This window comes from Augochlora pura, chromosome 7 (genome assembly GCF_028453695.1).
Source record: "Augochlora pura isolate Apur16 chromosome 7, APUR_v2.2.1, whole genome shotgun sequence".
Taxonomy (NCBI): Eukaryota; Metazoa; Arthropoda; class Insecta; order Hymenoptera; family Halictidae; genus Augochlora; species Augochlora pura.
In genome coordinates this window covers 15867898-15884936 of record NC_135778.1, presented here as the reverse complement: position 1 = coordinate 15884936, position 17039 = coordinate 15867898, and the positions used below count along the sequence as shown (strand labels likewise).

Here is a 17039-nt window from a genome sequence, read left to right as displayed (position 1 = left end):
GGCCAGGCCACGTCGTGAAATAATAAAGGCCGCGTGACCGACCGACGTATACGCGTGTGTGTACTGCGGTCGTAACGCAAAACCGCGCGCGAGTCACACTTTCGATGAAATTCGTCGTTTTAGCCTTGATCGATATGGAAAGCGTGAAATTTCTGTTTTTAGAAGAAACAGCGCCCATCGTCGCCGCCTGCCGTGTCATCCGCGTCGATTTAAATAAAGAAGCCACACGATTTCGACAAATTTCAGTTCTCGCGTTAATTCATAGCAATTATATAGTAATTATAATTGTGCACAATTATTATATATACATTAAATATAATTATTATAATTCTATTTAATTATTATATGTACATTAGATGTAATTGTCATAATTATATATAATTATTATATACACACTAAATATAATAATTATAATTGTACATAATTATTATATATACATTAAATATAATAATCACAGTTTACGATACAATATAATACACAAACATAATACACTATGTAATATAATTACCATAATTTAACTGCATTTCCGAGTGAACAATGTCGCGCTACGTACCACTATTAACGTCGAACACCGACGTTTAAAATTACATACTTATTTTCGTAGCGGTCGCGTACCAATTTCCTTCGGTGAATGCGCTATCTTATGCACTCGTTGCATGCACTGTCGTGCGCTACCCTCGTATTGCGAACGCAGGGTCAATTCGATCCAACTGTGGCCGAGCTGTATTTATTTATTCGAGCGATCGCGTTTGTACTTGCTCGCTTTGACGTTCTTCGATTAAATAACGCGCGCGCGCGCGTGTTTCGCTTTTCATTAATAATCTATCCAATTTCTTTCCTATTCGAAGTATAAGTAATGTTCAAAGCAATTATTTTGTTCATTTAATTAGGAAGCTATCTCATTATTATGGAACAGTATTAAAAACTGTAATAGATAAATTCTGTGTCACGTACGGGGTTTTCTTTCAGAGCGAAATAATGGCTGTCGGAATTATGCAATGTATTGTCGAGCTTGTTAATTGAATTAATTATATTATAATTATATTGTGATAGCTAAATTAATCACTTGTGATGTTTCTATTGATTAAGCTTTTATTTTAGACAACAGGTAATAAATTACGAGTCAATTTAACCCTTCGCACTCGAAACTATTTTAACCCCAAAGTGAAGACTTTTGTTTCAACCATATTATTTTATGTTTATGAGATTATTTATGGAATTTTATTTAGTGTACACGAAACTAATTATCGACTACAAAATTTAACAATGCGAAGATTCTCTTGAAAATAGCGTAGCAATTACCAGCGTTGCCCCAGGCTCGTCGCTCGAGTGCAAAGGGTTAATATTTTCTAATTATTATTTCTAATATTTTCTAATTATTATTTCTCATTATCATAGCAAAATAAATCCTACATTTCACATCAACTCTTAACTATTTAAAAAATCATTCGGACAGTCCCAGAAACAATTGATCTTACTGACAAAATCCCTTTTCTCTTGCATCACTATAATTTTTGCCGGTGTCTCAGAGCCTCCGCTCTCGACGCCCTCTCGGCCTTAAAAACAGTCGAAATAGTATACAAGCACACAGCCGCGGTCTCGCCCGAAGAAAATCGATTTCCCGAAGACCCGTTCGCCGGTGTTTCCGTGTGCCGGTGGTATTTTTCATCCGGCGATTTCCGCGCTAAATGAATTATCCGAGCCAATCGACGGCGACTGCTCCCCCGTTTATTGCATCGCATTGAAGATTCATTTCCACCCCCCTTGGGGGGTGCGCGCGGCGTCGTAAGCTCTCCTCTCCGGCCACAGCAGCCGCCGGGAAACGCATGCGCTCGCGCTATCGCGTGAGTATAGCGCGAGCAAACGTTGCGCGAGAGAGCGAGCCGACGAACAAACGCGTGAACGAGCGAGCGAGCCAGCGAGCAAGCAAGCAAGCAGACAGAGCTCGTCCCTCTTCCGCGCGAGAGGAACGCGTGGGTCGGCTGGTACAGAGACAGAGAATGACCGACGCGGAGCGGATAGTCTCGATCGTGTGCTCGACGCTCGCGGATCTATCCTCGACGGATTGTGCACGTCGCCGCGATCCAAAGTGACCCGGGGTCTTCTTCGTCAGCCAGTGCTCTTTGAGTGGTACCGCGATCTAGAGGAATCTTATCCTTGGGCAACGTGACCAACGTCGGTGTCGCTTTCGCCGTCAGTGTCGACCAACAAGAGTGTTCGAACACGCCGCGGAAACGAATATTTCCACAGCGAGAGGAGCCGTGTTTGTGCACACCGTGAACCACAACTCGCGATCTACGCGCCTCTGTTCTACAGCTGTTCTCTCTACCCAAGCAGCACGAACCGGTCAGTACGAGGACCAAGGTTTACTATCCCCATAAAGTCGCGACAGCCGACACGACGCCGAAAGTTTCGCGATTTTAACACGAAGACTATTTTTTTAGCCAGCTTGTTAGGCGACCGACCGACGATCTTTTATTGGCTCTTTCTACCGGGTTGTTTATCTTCGGCGGTTTAACGTTCTCCGCGACTGCGTCGTTCGCGACTTCGTTAACAATTCCGAGATTTATTGGTCGATTTTTCGAGACGGATTTTAGAAGATTTATTTCAAAAGTGTAAGTTCCGGCAATTTTTGTTGTCGACTGTAGGAACGCGTTTATTATTTAATTGACAGTTGCTATTGTTTTAATGACAATTGTATAGTTAAGCTTTAAAGGGACGAATTTTTGATACTAGGGAAAAATTAATTTTATTTTTCGTTTATTTTACTTTATGCGATGAGGCTTTTTATGATATTGGCGAGGGATATTATAGCGAATAGTTTTTCGACATGAGCAATCAAAAATTGGACTCCGGGTCAAAATTGACCAATCCACCGCCTTGCGAGGGTTTTTGGAGCCTACCCTCCGAATTCGAGGGTTTCGGAGTCCGCTCTCCGAATTCTTGTTTTTCGGTTGATTTTAGCGAGGGATGATTAGGGCGGGACCGCGTTCGCGGCGAATGTTCGTCGGCGGAGCTCCAGTTTATGGCAATTTGATTAGGCGCGACTCGCAGCGAGGATGAGCCCCGGCCCAGGTGATCTAATTTGTGTGTGCTCGCCGCGATGCTGCTGCGAATATTATTTGCTCTCGTCGGTCGGCAAACATGTGCCGCGATAAAGTGCATCCTCGCGTTGAGCACACGTCTCTCTTTTGCCGGCACGAATACGGTGCAATAGGGGACACTCTCTCGTGTTGGGACGGCGGAAATGAATTTTGTTGATTTTCGCGGTGATTTCGTGTGCGAGGGATTGCAACGATGCCGATGATTATTCTGATCGCGGGATGGACACGATGAGAAGAGTTTTAGAAAAGCGTATAATCATTTTCATAAACTTTACAAAGTTGCATACAATTTGTACAAGCCTTATAAAGTTGCATATAATTTATATAAATTTTATATAGTTGCGTACAATTTGTATAAATTTTATAAAGTTGCATACAATTTGTATGTACTCTACAAAGTTGTATACACTTTATATATACCTTACAAAATTCCATACAAATTATACAACCCCCATAAAATTGTATATAATTTATATAAACCCCCTATACAATAGAATAAAATAATACCATCTATCAGATATATTAAAAACCATAACAGCTAAATTCTGTGTCACAATGACTTCTTCACAGTAACCTAATCGTCACCAAATGTGACATTAATGGCGAACTTTTTAATTAATTATGAACGATGCATGAATATATAAACAATATACAGTATATTCCGTACATATAAAGTATAAATAACAAAATTGCAAAGCAAATTAATATTTCGTTTGCAGAAGTCGCTTTACTACCTCGAAAAACAATTCGACCATTTACACAAACGAGTTATATATTTCGTTATTTCTTATTTGCTAATGGAACATCATATTTCTTTTGACTTTAAAAGAGAATGGAATAATAAAAACAAATTCAACCTCTCTTTCTTCTGTACTACATTACGCAATGGATGTTTTAATACATTACTTTTGCAAATGAAATGTTTTATTCGAACTCCGCTGAAAAAGCATACAATAAATAATGTCTCTTTTCCATTTTTCATTTATTAAAGATTAATTTTCATTTATTACTATTAAAGAACTCGCGTCTTTCCTCCTGTATTTAAACGATGTCGCTTAGAGCGATTGCGGACCATTATTTCCCGACTGCGACGTATGCTCTCGACACGTCATGCCGAATGAATAATACAAAAATTAAATAATGTAAATATAAATAATTTAAAAAATATAAATCTGAAATAATTTTGCTGACTTATAATATTTCCATTTCATGTGACAAAATATATTTCATACATATAAAACTGATTCTCGTGACTCATACCAACAGCTTTATTATTAACAATTTTTTAAATCGTAACTCTGTTAGTATAAAGATGATTTTGGAACGTGATAGAATAATTTCAGTGGTGCTTCAGAGTCGCCACTCGAGTGCAAAGGGTTAATAACTAACAACTGAGATTATATTGACAGATAAGAAATATATTTGATAAATAATAAAATATAAGAAATATAGTTTCTTCTAAAGAATCATTTAAATTAATAATTCATTGAAATGACGCCCGGTTTCTATACGACAGCCAGCGTTCGTAAATGACGACGACACTCGCGGCGAATCGCGAGCGAGTACAATATTCAACAGCAACCTGTATCGCCAACGACGAGGATATACATTATTGAAGAGCGATTATTGATTCGGCGAGAAAAGGGTCGGTCTCATTCGGCGGCATAGAACAGGGGCCTCGCGATTAACCTAATTATCAGGTTGTAAAATATGTCCTTGCGTCTACGCTCCGAGGAAACCCAGAGCAGCTCGCCGCCGCCGCTGCTTTTGCTCGACCAGCATTTTCTTTCACGTGGTCATTTGCTTTTTGCTCTCGCTATTCCACACCGCTCTGGAAAGCATAATTTTACTTTGACTCGAAATTGCACGCGCCGGCTCTTCGGAAATAATATAGTACACGTTGCACTGTACAACGATAGGCAACCGCGGCTTTCGGACCTTTTTTATTTCACAATTATCAAGACCGAGGAGATACTGTTGTGGGAAGCCGGCGAGCACACCTGTTCCTTCAGGTGCGCGTTAGGAAAATAGCGTGTCACAAAATGGACGCACGTTTGTGAATGGAATCTCGTCGATTTTCGGAAGCAATATTATTAATAAGCGGTGCCGAGTTAATTTGAACCAGTGATAGATTAATCCCTTGCACTATAATAACGATTCAGACAGGTGATAAATATATGGTATATTTATAATAAGAAAATTTAGTAAGATGTACTAGATATGAATATTATTAATTTTTAAGTTGAAATCGAATTGAATTCTTTTATGAACAAAGACAACGCAAGAAACAAAAATGACCTGCTCCTATTAAGGAAAATATTCAGGATATTTAAGTGCTAGGTCAACGTAACCTAAAAGGAGTCGTAGTGCAAAGGGTTAAAGTACCTCGAGCATTCTAAAAAAAAAAGGTAAAAGCTTTATTTAGGTTAAAGAAGACGTTTTGCAATATTTATGCAATATTTATTTCGAATAGAAATCTGGTAATCGCAGATTTTAGCACTCAGTCAACCCAATGGGGGTGATCTCCCTTTTTTAAATAAAGTCGTCCGATGACCAAATGGAGACACGTTTGCGTTATCAACATTACAATTTTTTAATTTTTAAAACATTTAATTTATGTTGAAGGATGCCACATAATGTCGCTTGGAACTTTATTATTCAATTGAATAAAATACCGCGATTTTATGACACTTTTTAGAATTTCTGCGCGGTCGTCAAAGTGTTAAATATCAAATCGAATCGCAAATGATTTTATAAAGAAACAAGAAACGTCGCACGATGTAAAAAGAAGAGATCGGCCGGATTTACATCGGAGTGCGCTCGAGGGTTAACCTCTTGCGGCACTTTTATCTTCGCAGTTGCAATGATTAACTTATATTCGATCGGAATAACTTCTTGGAGGAGAAATAAAATTAATATTTATAGTGTGCTTACAATTACTTCAGCGCTAAATATTAGAGGCAAAAAAGAGACAGAATTTTATTTCGACTTAAAAAGATGAAATAACATCCTTATTTAACAGGTTATTGTTAGAAATCATAATCACGAGTCAGACTCGGCTAAAGTACGGCGAGGGGTTAAGCGCATTCAGCCGGTGACGATCGAGGATGCAAAGAAGAGAGGAGTGGGTGCACACCGTTCGGCCGCCGCCGCCGCGGTTTCTTATTGCGTGCCCCTCTTAAATTAGTTGCGCCGAATTGAATTAGTCAACCGTGATATCGGACGAGCCGAGCTCGCGTGACCGATTCGATCGAAATATTAGGTCGGTAGGAAATAAACGACCGATCGGCGTTTCTTGTGTTTGACATGCTCTACGGAGCTCCGATATAATTTACATGCATACGGTAAACGAGATAACATAACCAGTGCCGCCGCGGCGCGCGCACGGTTTTTCCCCCGAGCGAGTTCCGAGCGCAGAAGATTGCAAAAATCGAAGAAATCCGCGAGGCAACGACTCCGATAAACTATATAGATCGCTGTATTTTTGCCGGCGAAATTCTTATAATTCTTAAAATTCTTAAAATTCTTAAAATTCTTATGATTCTTAAAATTCTCAAAATTTGGTGCAGAAATTATCGTTTCGGAAAACGTGACTTAAAATATCGAAACAAATAAGGGATGAAAATTTTGAACACGTTTCGCTAAATATGGATTTTATTCATCTGGTAATTATTATTTTCTGTTTGTTAATGATTAGACCGCGGAGCTGTTTACATTTATGGATTTTTCAAATGGAAGAAAATGTGTGAGGTTTAAATCAGCATTTTTATTTTCTTTTTTACAATGAGTAGTTGGTTAGTGATTTGTAATTTGTTTACGATATTTAGTTAAGTTACAGTAAATGTTGTAAATATTAATTTTATTGTCTTCTGGGATATTGTTTTGTGATGAAGAAGTTTCAGTCGGTGTTGCAAGGAGTTGAAATATTAGGTTGGTGCATATGAAACGTCGGATGTTTACGTAAATATATAAAACTGTAAATATATAAAATCCGACATTTCATATGCACGAACCTAATAAAAATCGAAAGATATATCTTACAACAGGAGATGTATTTTAAGGATATATTTCAAATCACTGATTTTATTAAAAATACAGCCTTTGTTTAATTTCGTTCTGGAATACAACGTTTTCTTTGCAAAACACTGTATATTTTATAAAACAAGGTTCCCTTTACTAAACAACGTGTTCTCTGTAATATAGTGCGTCTTTTGTGAAACAATGTTTAAATTATGAAACAATGACGCCTTTACGAAACAATGTTTTCGTTATGAAACAATATTTTCTGTAGAAAGCAATATTTTCTTTACAATTTTATGTTTGACATCAAGTTATCAATATATCATCACGAATAACTACCTCCACGATACCTAATTTGCAATAATACCACAGAATCGAGGAAATCTATGTTCCATCAAAACCCTACAAATTTGCACATCACTTTGAACTACCTACCAACGAATCACAATGTTATAAAATATTAATGAAAAGGCGATCATTTACAGTCGATCATCGTTGCCTCTCTAAACCATTCTATATTTATTATATTATCATGTTACGTACTCCAACAACTTGATACAATTTTCCTAATGAAGACCGATCCTATCGTAAACCGATGCGCAAACTTACCAAATTAAAACATTGGAAACGCGGCGTAACGAAGTTTAATCATGCGAACGTGATCGCTAGTTTCTCGTTAGTGCACGCGAAACTAGGATCTCTCGAACCCTTTGATCGTTCCCGTAGAAACGTTCCGCTGGAACACTGGACTTGTTTTAATGAAACTATATAAACACCGTTGCTAAAACAATCCCCGCGATGTTTGTTGCACAGCGATTTACGAACAGTGGAATAAAATACGCGCGTGAATACCTGGTTGGAAATTACAATTTCGAAGAACGGTAACTTCGTCGCGATAAAAATGGCCGCGGCGACGTTTCCCGAAACTTTTCGCTCCAGCGACGTGGAATTGTGGACACAATTGGTCGCTCGTTTCCCCATATATTTACTCGTGAAAAGGAAACGAGTGGGTTGCCTGATAGGTGCAGGAAAGTGCGAGAGAGAGAGAGAGAGAGAGAGCAAAGGAATACTATTATTCGTGTCATATTGAATTGAACAGTTATGTGTTCGCTCTCAATCCAGTCGGCTGCAAAATAAAATCGACTGAGCTCTATATTCAGCTTCCAGATCGATATAGAGCGCAATAGTCCACTCAATTCGCTATATTTTATTACTTCGTAATAATTGTGATACTTTCAATTTTAAACTGTACTTTGTGTCGAAGTTTTTAGTCGCATTATTGGATCGTTATGTATTTAATTATGTAGATTTTTCTTTTGATTTTATTTCTATAGTAATGTTAGTAATAGTAGTAGTAATAATACCAGTAACAATGGTAATTATAATGACAGTAATAATAGTAACAGTAGTAATAGTAATTTTTTAATAATAATAAAAAGATTGTAATAATAATAACAGTAGTAATAATATTAATAACAACAGTAATAATAACAATGATAATGACAATAATCAACCAGTTTCAATCAGTACTTTATTATTTACTTTTCAACCTGTGATCAAGACAGATAATATTTATTCTGCATAAAAAGTGGCATAGAATACATAAACAATCGCATAAAATATATAAAAAATATTCAGAGAAGCTGGAAACATAGTTGCACTATCTTCAACTAAATAAACCAATTTAAAATAGGCGAAATAAATATTTGCTTACCCCCTGCGCCTTTCAATGACAGAAAAACGTAACTCTTTTCTCTCGTCCATTGTCTTTCCAACGAATAAACCCTGTTCAACAGCCTAGTCGTTCGAAAATTTCGAATAAAAACTATTGATCGCCTTCGAAGAGGTCTGAAAGTTGAAATTTCTTCCATATCGAAAGCTGTGCGCTTTTTGCAAGCACCGCGATACAATTTCGATGCGTCGCCGCCGCGAACGCGCGAGATAAGTACGCTTTTGCAGGATGTTCTCGTTAGCAGACAGAGAAAATTGCTAGCAAAATGTGTTCCTTTTACCTTCTTTTTTTGTTTTCATTTAAAAGAGCCACGTGCTTAGCCGTGCATGCTCCTCTCGCGCGCCAGTCGAGATCCGCGCGCTCGTGCGTGGCCCGCGTGGGCGGGCGCCGCCGGATACGTTTTCAAACATTTTCGTTCGTGAAAGTCCCCCCTCCCCCCCCGTGTGTTGCAACGTGACACAGAAAAAAAAGAGGAAGAAGAAGAAAGAAAGAAAGAAAGAAAGAATCGTTCGAGTGTTCGGTGAATCGAGGGAAACGAGTATCCTCTCCGTCGAAAGCGACGGAATCGAAGGCCACCGAATGTGTTCGTCTGGTTCACCCTTTCGAGAGATCGCGAGCGCCGTCTCGGTTCGCCGGTGACCATAAAAGTACACTGTTACGCGCGCGTCGTTAAACTATAAACAAACAACGCGCGGGGCGGACTCTACCACCGAACGTGTGTTAACCGTTTGCACTCGAGTGGCACCTCTGATGCGCCGATGAAAATTGTTATATTGGGTTGGCATTAAGCGATTGCGGATTTTGTTAATAGATGGTCTTGGCACATTCTTTTGTTTTATCGACGTGTTCAAAGTAATTAAATTATATTGTTTTCTTACGGTCTGGATTTTCATCTTCAATTCAGTAAGAAAATTGTATCGATTAGTTATTTAGTTTCGTTTTGGTCACTGTTTGAAGATGGAAGGAGAAGAAGCGCATTTCAGACATATTTTATTGCATTATTTCCAAGAAAGCAAGCATCGCAAGCACGATTTTCATGTTACGTACAGTATATTAAAATGAAGCCTTGAAAGAATGGCAGTGTCAAAGTTGAGTTGTCTAATTGAATAAACGTATATTTTTAAGCAAAATAATTGAATTTTCCTTCTTATTTGAAATCCGAAATTACTTAGTTGCTAACCCAATATAATTAACGAAATAATGTTGATATTATTAAAGACCCCTCTGTTAAAAGCGTAATAGTTTTACGAGTCACAAGACTCAACTTCACATGCATAAATTATACTAAGTATTATACTACGGCTGGTCAATATAGTAATTTTTGATCTAAGTTTAAAATAGTTCCGAGTGCAAGGGGTTAATTCGCTAGGACGTGAAAATCCAGGGAAAAGTGCATTTTCTTCGATAAAAGCGCAGCAAAGTTCGCGGATGGGTCTTAACCCTTTGTGCTCCAGGCCATTTTAAGCCTAGATCTAAGATAGATATTTTAACAAGGTGCATTTCCACTTGATATAATTTAGTACAATTTATGAATATAAAATTGAGTCTAGTGATTTATCGAACTGTTACGGTTTTGGCAATCTTAATGTTAAAATTATTTTAAAAATTATATAACGATTTTTATTAGCGCCTCAGAGGCGCCACCCGAGTGCTAAGGATTAATAATTGAACATCGATTTTCAAAAATCATTATTATATATTCGACCACAATATTTTCACACTTTACCGACAGATTACCTATAAATCAGTTTTTTATTTCCACTAGTAGCTTATGGATCAGTTATCATAGCAACGAATAATTTCTTATCTATCATTGATAACAAAGGGATAGGTTGTATTACTCTAAGCTCCTGTTTTTTATAATTCATTAAATATCAGATACCTTTCGCGATGGATAAAATTAATGACACAGATAAAACAAGTATTGTGGAACCCTTTCAGTGCCAGACGAAAAACGGATAGCTGTGCGAAAATAATCGAACGAATTTGACGAATTGAAAACCTTAGGTTGGGGCCTTAATAACCAAACTAAAAATGATAATTACGTAATTCAAAAACCATAGTATTACGGAAGAAATGGAGAAGTTTTATAAATCATATATATATAATAATAATAATTTCATAAATTTATTTTGCAATAGAGTTCTTCCGCAATGCTTATGGTAAGGCGCTGTTGGATGTGCAACGATATATCGTCGCTGCAATTTTTTGCAAGTGCTGCGAACGATGATACATCGTCGTGCGGCACTAGGAAGGATTAATACTAATATTATAAATGACAAATGTTTACAGTTGAATGACAAATCAATAAAATATTAAAATTATTGCAAGCCTAAATATACTGAAGCGCTTAAACCTCGACAACGATAGACATTTTATTCCGACTTGAAAAATTCAAATAACATTCATACCTGTCGGTTGTTGCTAGAATTGTTTATCACGGGCCAGGCCGAGGCGTTAAAATAAAATCCTGCAAGTTCGATACGAATATTTCCGAGAACCGCGTACGCCGTATTTTTGAAGAAAACATTTCGCTCGGCTCGTGCTGCGCGGCAAGGATCATCCGTTGCACGCGGATTACCAGCATTGTGCACATTTATTTCCAAGTCGAGGGGCCACCCTCCGCATTACTTAACCGGTCGCCGTGCAATTCCTCTTGCGACCGTTGATATCGAAGCTTTCCTACCACCGGCTTTCTTGATATTTTCCCCGGCAAAGGGAGAGAAAGAAATTCTGCGGTGCTTACGCGTGCACCGGTTCTCTGGAAAACGTGTCGGGGGGATTTCCTTTTACCCTGCGGTATTTCTCTCTCTTTCTCTCTCGCTCTCGCTCTCGCTCTCGCTCTCGCTCTCTGAGGAGAGGTTTATTTCATTTCTTTCGTTGACGTGGGAAAGCCGGCCCGACGATTTGCCGACATTCAGCTGCTTTCCTCGCAATTGGACTAGGGATTTGATGCGTTCGCCGTTGAAACGAGAGGATGGTTTACAAGACCAGGGTGCAAAGAAACGGGGGAGAGCTGTCGCAGGAATTTAGGAACAGTGACACGTGTCACTTTGACAAAATTGAGGATACACGAAATTACGCGGCGAGTAATTTCTATTTCCCGCGATCGTGGCGGACGACTTTTATTCTAACCTATTAGGCAGGACGCGCCAATATAGCGTGGCTTTCGTGAACGTTTCGTGCTTTACTCAATTGTTTTATGAATTATTAAAGTAAAAAAGAGTATTTATGGTTAATAAAATATATATTAAGAGAAATGGTAATTTAGTTATGAAAAGCTTTATTTGGGAAAAATCCAGCCGCGCCTAAGAGGTTAACTATCGTTTATTTGGTGCAGAAGTTTTAATATTCAATAATATTAAATTTAATATATAATAGGAGTCTCGCATTTCACATGGTGTTTTAATAATAATTTTAACAATAAAAATTAATATATATATATAATTAATAATAAAAATTTTCATCTCTCAGTAAAATCATCGAACTTTCTGTATAAAATTCCTCAAAAAATAGAAACAATAGAAACAGATAAAGAAAGAATATCTAAACAAACAGGTTTGATTAAAAAATTATAGTCTCGTAGCAATACAGAATTATAATTAATAACAAGAAAATGATTTCCGCGATGTACCATTAACCCAATCAAATTTTTTATTCGCGATTTAGAAGAGTAATCGATCAAGAGAACGTTAGTGTTACAATCGATTAGAATGATCGATCTTCTTCTTCTTCTTCGAGAGAGAGTTGGTCTTACATATCACACAGCCTTCATATGTGTAATTTGTTGGAATAAGAAGGTCGAGCTGGTTTTTATCGTAACGTTACGATGCTTAATGAGGCAAGAAAACGATGTTCGCTACGCCTATGCATATAACTGTGACGCTCATAAATCTACAATTATAATAAAAGAAAAAGCGTGTATGAAATCGTGTCAGTTAACGACGTGAGACAACGAGATCAACGGTGGAATAAAATTAATGAATTCATTCATATTCTGATTATATTATTTAAGTTAATAGAGTGTTCAAGGCTTGCGCAGGATGCGCGAATAAATGTTGATCGCACCGTGTGCAACTGTAAATGTGTATTCCGTTCGTTTAAAGAAAAAAAGCAGATTCCTGATTGCTATTTTTCTTCAATAAATACAGAAATTATTTATTAAGCGTAATAGTTGAGAGCTTAATTATTTGTACATTTACAGGCAAATTATTTGGACAAGGTTATGTAAAGGTAATAATGAAAAGAATTTTAGAGTAATAAATAATAGGTAGAGCGAAATTTAAAACAATGAGGACATTAAAAGTTGGCAGCCCAATTATTTGTATGTTTAGAGCTAAATTATTTGGACAAAATAATTTGACCGCAACAAATAGTATATTTGACGAAATTTAAAGTAATGACAACATTAAAAGTTGGCAGCCTATTTATTTGTATGTTTACAGCTAAATTATTTGGACAGAATAAATTGAGCTCAGTGGATAATAGATTGGACGAAATTTAAAGCAATGGCATTAAATAAATTTGAAGACATCTACGTGCTATATTTTCGACTCATTGGAATTATATACATAACCTCTTAGGCACAACGCGCCACTATAGCGGCGTAAGCGGACGTCTCACTCATATCCGTTACAATCGACGAGAATTTTTATTTATCAAAAGTCGCACAAAAGTCCACTGTCTAATTGTTTATCGTCATTTGGCCATCTCGAGGCCAGCGCAAGTGACTGTAACCTCGACCTTCAAAGGGCAATCGTAATACTCGCACCGTCCATTTCGAGGTGTTCGAGGTGCCCGAAGCCATTCAAAAGCGTTTGCGCAGTCTCGCTCTCGATTTTACGACGTCAAGGGGTTAAACCGCCACTCGGAGACCCGTTCGAAATTCAGTTTCGCAATATTTCCGAGCTGGTCGTTCTCCTTGGGATTCTCCTTGGCTCTCCTACGCCCGCGTTCACCCGCGATTGAAACGTCTCGGCGATAATTCGGCTTGCGAACGCGAAGCGAAGAAGGAGAAGCGACAGAAAATCGGCAGAAAACTCTCGGGAGAGCGCCTGCTCGCTCCGCCGTCCGATTTATCAGCAAAACGTCGTTTTCTCGTAACATTTATCGGCGACCACGTCGAAAGAGGGGCACGCTAGAGGAGGGGGGGGGGGGGCAGAGACAATGCTGCTCGACGATGCTCTTTGTACGGGGGAACGCTTGTTAGGGGAACGTCTCCGCGGAAAAAGACGGGAGCCGGTGGATTCCGGGGACCTCGAAGGATATAAATCATCGGTGGAGAGAGAGGGGGGGAGAGACAGAGAGAGATAGAGAGAGAGGGAAACAGAGAGATGTCTGTGGCCAGCATTGGCATGGACGGCTCGCGGTCATTACTGTCTTCGGAGATAAACACGATCAAGAGAGCAAGAGAGACAGACAAAGAGAGAGGGAGGGTGACACCCCTTCTGCTGCTCGCCAGCTCGGCGCAGGAAGTTGATTATCGCGCCGCCATGCATCGCGCGCGGTCATCAAGAAAATCATGTTCAATAACGCGAGGAATGACCGCTGTCCGGCTGTCTTTAAAGCGCGCTTAATATCATTGACAATTATTCGGGATGAACGTTGCGAAGCGACCGGGACGCTTCGAACAGTGGCGTTGCGCTTAGCGCGGCACCCGGCCGGTCGTCGTGCTCTCGGAAATTGACGAAACGTGGCCTAAATTCTGTCACGCTATTTTAATAGTAATAATATGGTATTTTCGAGAATTGTAAGTTAATAAGTAATACTAATACTGATGTAAGTTTATATTAATGTTACCTATTATATAAATTAATATTAATGTTACTTATTATATAAGCAATATAAGCCAAAAGCAAATTAATATATTTATATTTACACTGTAAAAATATACTATAAATATTAATATATTTACACTGTAAAAATATACTATAAATACTGATATATTTACACTATAAAACATACTATAAATATTAATATATTTTCACTATAAAAATATACTGTAAATATTAATATATTTATACTACAGTGTACTATATATTATATATATATATCTCCTAAATATATATACTAAATATTTATTGGAGAAGAAAATTGAGAGTTTGTTGTCAACTAAGCCAGAAAGACGAAAATAATATATATACTTTATTCTATCTAATAATATATTTACTTTCAAGAAATATCTATGAAACAGTATAAAAATCAGAAACCTTTCTCCGTTCTACAATTCATATAAAATTATTACAAATATTATACAGTTTCCTACTGATCGCATAATTACTATATATCTCTATATAAAACCTTCTTCCAAGCTTTCACGAGACAATAGACGAAAAGCAACGATTTGCCCAACGATCCACGGTCCAGTTACAACAATAAGCGCCGTTGTTGAAACGAACGTTGGTAGCGAACATAAATTGTAATGTAAATGGCGTATTACCGCGAGAGCAATTTTACAGGTCATTTTCACAGAAAAAGAACAGAAGCTCCTCCTCCGCCTCCGCCGCCGCTGCGACAGAGTCCGCCCGCAGCAAAACGAATATCAAATAAACCCCGGTGTGTGTGCGCGCGCGCGAGGACCTCGTTTTGTTTTCGTCGGCGTTTAAAAGTTTGTCGACAAGCGGACTAACACGTGTCGACGCCCATTCCTCCTCTCATTCACTTTCATTTTCTGTCGCAACACTCGAAAAAACAAATTGGCGGTTGCAGTGTTGCGCGCGCGCGCGCGCCCCGGTGCTATCCGTTTCAACACGGGGTCCCATTCCGCATGAGAAACTGCCGGTCCCAATGTGGGACTAATGAAATCATCTAGCCTTACGCACCGTAAATTATGTATTTCTATTATTCTATTCTAATCTCAACTTCAGCCGCCCACGTGATAATTGTGCAACGAAAGTGTACGAAGAAGTAATAACCGGTGATTTATCCGCGTTTTTATGGCCGCGATCGAACAGATTACTATAATCGAACGATCGTTCGTCAAGGTTTTTGTAATGAAGGCTTGCTGTAATGTGATTTATAAAAATATAGACGATCTTGACAATATGTTCTTTTATTGAATAAACTAGTTTTTAGTGTGACAAGAAGGTACATAACCTGACAAGAAGGTACAGTCGTTTGCAGCAATGTTAAAATGTTGTTTTGCTTAAAAGGCTCGGATGAAAGGAAAATGGTAAAAATATTTACTCGAATATTTCTCGGCCGCCATTTTCGCAATAATTGATTTAGATGTTGTTTATTAGGCTAATTATATATTTTTAGAATGAAAAAATAAGTTGTTTGAGCGCAAAAATTATTGTATCTAAAAGGTGTCGATTGAAAGAGTGTCAATATAAAAAAAAAATAGAACAACTCGATTTCCATATCTTTTTCTGTCATTCCAACCATTCGCAATTTGTAGAAAAATTATTTCAGACATTATTTACCATACTAATTCATCTAACATCGAAATTAAGTTATATATCACAAATTTATAATAATTATTCTCTTCAAACCGTTTTCAACTGAAAAAAAAAAATGGAACAACGCAACTTTCACATTTACTTCTATCATTCCAACCATAAATAATTTTCACAAAATTTATTTCCATCACTAGTTACTAAAATGGATCTTCCACCATAAAAATAAGAAATTGTATAATACAATTACTATTAAAAATATCACGGTACTTTCCAGTTTGGTACAATTCGCTAGTAAATTCAAAACGGCGACACTAATCAGACCAAGAAAAGAAAGAATACAGAAATAGCTCGTCAGTTCCACACGGAAATCTCTGTTTACCATTTCGGTTGGTCACTTTCAACACGGCCAAAGAGGTGTATTACTCGCGTTCTGAAAGCAGCCGCGTCAGCCCCGACCTCGAGGCTGACGTGTCGAGTGACCATTCCGAATGCGTTGTGTGTCGTTCGCGGCGGTTTCCGGTTCGCGGAGAAGAAGAAAGAAAGGATACGCGAGGCGAGCGAAGACGACGACGACGACGACGATCGCGCGTCCTTTTCGCCTAGGATCTGCCTTTCATCCTTGAACGGCGCCTTTAACCTTCTTCCGTTTTCTGAACCCGGTCTCTCAACCGCGCAGAGATACGTATCGCCCGATCGAATTGTTTCGCCGCGCGTAAACACAGCCGGCGCGAATTATCATCCGCCGTTCCGCGAAAGGAAACGCTGTCCGCTGTATCGCTTGTA

At 38.3% G+C, this 17039-nt stretch overlaps 1 protein-coding gene across 5 annotated transcripts in view; it reads left to right on the top strand.

The window, feature by feature from the left end:
* LOC144472778 (rho guanine nucleotide exchange factor 10) overlaps positions 1-17039 on the top strand; it is a 98407-nt gene that overhangs the window by 59223 nt on the left and 22145 nt on the right. The window contains exon 1 of one of the 5 annotated variants that reach the window (XM_078186119.1): positions 2042-2346. The exons of the other annotated variants lie outside the window; for them this stretch is intronic. The gene's annotated coding sequence lies outside the window, so the exon portion shown is untranslated. Of the gene's footprint in view, positions 1-2041; positions 2347-17039 lie in introns of those variants that run through there. 5 annotated transcript variants of the gene reach the window in all.